Below are 2,906 nucleotides of genomic sequence, written 5' to 3'. Positions count from 1 at the left end.
TTAATATTTCTCCCCGTGAATATTTCTCCCCCCTTGGGTAAGCACATTGATACGTATCCAACGTATCAATAATTTATGAAGTATTCATGCCATATTTGACTATATTTACAATACTTTTATATGGTTTTGATGCACTTTATATGATTTATTTAGAACTAACCCAGACTAACATTGTTTTCAGCAGAATTACCGTAGTGTTGTTTTTTGTGCAAAAAATGAAAGTTCTCAGAAACGATCGAAACTTGTTTATAATTTTTTTGGAGGAAATAAGTAGTGTTGGAGCGAAGAACCACAGGAGGGGAGCCACCTGTGGGCCACAAGCCAACACGGTGCCCCCTAGGCCGCGCCATAATGTCTTGTGGGGCCCACGTGGCTCCATTTGGCTTGATTCCAATGTTGGAAAATCCTATATATACCAAAAACCCAAAAAGTAAAGAGAGAACTACCGCTCCATCGCCGCAACTCTCTGTATCAAAGAAAAACCCATCTAGAGCCTTTCGAGTACCCTGCCGGAGAGGGGAAATCATCTCCGGTGGCCATCTTCATCATCCCAGGAGAGCCCATGACGAGGAGGGAGTAGTCCACCCTCGAGGCTAAGGGTATGTACCAGTAGCTATGTGTTCATTCTCTCTCTCTCTCTCTCATGTCCTTGAGATGGCACGATCTTGATGTATCACGGGCCTTATTAATCTAGTTGGATCGTATGGTGTTATTCCCTTGCTCCCTTGTTGTGATGAATTGAATCTTTGACTTTGATATCTCGTCATGTTGGATTGAATATTTTGGTTCGAGAACACTTGATTTATTGCTTGCATGCAAATACCCATAGTCACATTGGGGTATTCAAGTGATTCAATTGATATATGTTATGGCAACAACTTCCGGATTTCGGTGACCTTGGGATCTGTTCATAGGGGTTGATTGCACATTTTCATACTACGTTCTCCGATAGAAATCTTGGGGGTGCTCCTTGAAGTTCTTGTGTAGAAATCTTGGGGTGCTCCTTGAAGTTCATGTGTTGAAAATTGCATCTCCAATGTATCAATAACTTATGAAGTATTCGGCCATGCTTGCCTATGTTTACAATACTTCTATATCGTTTTGATGCACTTTATTTGATTTATTTAGAACTAACCCGGACTTACATTGTTTTGAGCAGAATTACCATGGTGTTGTTTTTGTGTAGAAAATGAAAGTTCTTGGAATCGCACGAAACTTTTTTATAATTTTTTCTGGAGGAAATAAGCAATATCAGAGCGAAGAACCATTGGAGGGGAGCAACTTGTGGGCCACAAGCCAACATGCCACCCCCTAGGCCATGCCTTGATGGCTTTTGGGGCCCACATGGCTCCGTTTGGCGTGATTCCAATGGTGAAAAATCCTATATATACAAGAAACCCAAGAAATAACGAGAGAAGTTCCGTTGCACTTCCGCAACTCTCTGTATTGGCAAAAACCTCATCCGGAGCCTTTTCAGTACCCTGCCGGAGAGGGGATATCATATCAAGTGGCCATCTTCACCATCCCAATGGAGGCCATGACGAGGAGGGAGTAGTTCACCCTTGGGGCTGAGGGTATGTACCAGTAGCTATGTATTCAATATCTCTCTCTATGTCGTGTTCTTGAGATGGCACGATATTTATGTATCACGGGCCTTATTAATCTAGTTGGATCATATGATGTAATTCTCTTGCTACCTTGTTGTGATGAATTGAATATTTTCCTTTGAGATCTCGTTATGTTGCATTGAATATTTTGGTTTGAGAACAGTTGATGTATGTCTTGCATGCATATAATCATAGTGACATTGGGGTATTCAAGTGATTCACTTGATATATTTTATGGCATCAACTTGTGGATTCCGGTGACCTTGGGGATCTATTCATATGGGTTGATTGCACGTTTTCATACTATGTTCTCCGATAGAAATCTTGGGGTGCTCCTTGAAGTTCCGATGACATTAGGGTTGATTGATATGTATCATGGATGTTATTCTAGTACGACCTCTAGGGCTCAAAAGATTGATCAAAAAGAATAACTTTGAGGTGGTTCTACTACCTACACCAATTTCATCTTATTGTTCTCCACTATATGGGAACTTTGGAGTGATTTCTTGTTGCACGTTGAGGGATGATCATATGATTATATTATATTAGCATTGTTTAGAGATTGCACTAGTGAAAGTATGAACCCTAGGCCTTATTACCAAGAATTTATACACTGTTTTGCTAGCTGTTTTACACTTTCTACCTTGTTGTTTTCATATTTTGAGATTACAAAAACCTATATCTATTATCCATACTACACTTTTATCACCATCTCTTCACCGAACTAGTGCACCTATACCATTTTCCATTGTATTGGGTTTGTTGGGGACACAAGAGATTTTTTGTATTTGATTGCCGGGTTGTTTGAGAGAGACCATATTCATCCTACACCTCCCATGGATTTATAAACCTTAGTCATCCACTTGAGGGAAAATTGCTATTTTCCTACAAAACTATGCGCTTGGAGTCCCAACATAGTCTACAAGAATAAAGTTGTGTAGTAGACATCACATAAGCTTTGATATTTCTACTCCTTTGGCCTTAACTTCCAAAAAGGGTCAGAGGGTAAGGGATCCTTGAGAGTAAGGGTCGTTGAGAACTTCTATTGAAAAAGTTGAGAGAATGGCAAAGAACACAACTAGTAGCAAATGTCAGAGGCTCCGAGTTGATATAGATTGGTTGAACCGATATGAATATTGGGCTCGTGGACAAATTAGTGACATCAAAGAGTTTTATGTTGCTTGTACCGAAGTAACTTTGAGCATTTTATCTGTTGCATCGGTAAAGCCGATTTTCCTAATTCGTAGGATCTGAGTTGCAAAAAGAAACTTGGCAAAGGCATTCTTGGCCATTTTGTCA

The sequence above is a fragment of the Hordeum vulgare genome, chromosome 5H (assembly GCF_904849725.1).
Source record: "Hordeum vulgare subsp. vulgare chromosome 5H, MorexV3_pseudomolecules_assembly, whole genome shotgun sequence".
NCBI classification, from domain to species: Eukaryota; Viridiplantae; Streptophyta; class Magnoliopsida; order Poales; family Poaceae; genus Hordeum; species Hordeum vulgare.
This window is presented reverse-complemented; position numbering follows the sequence as displayed.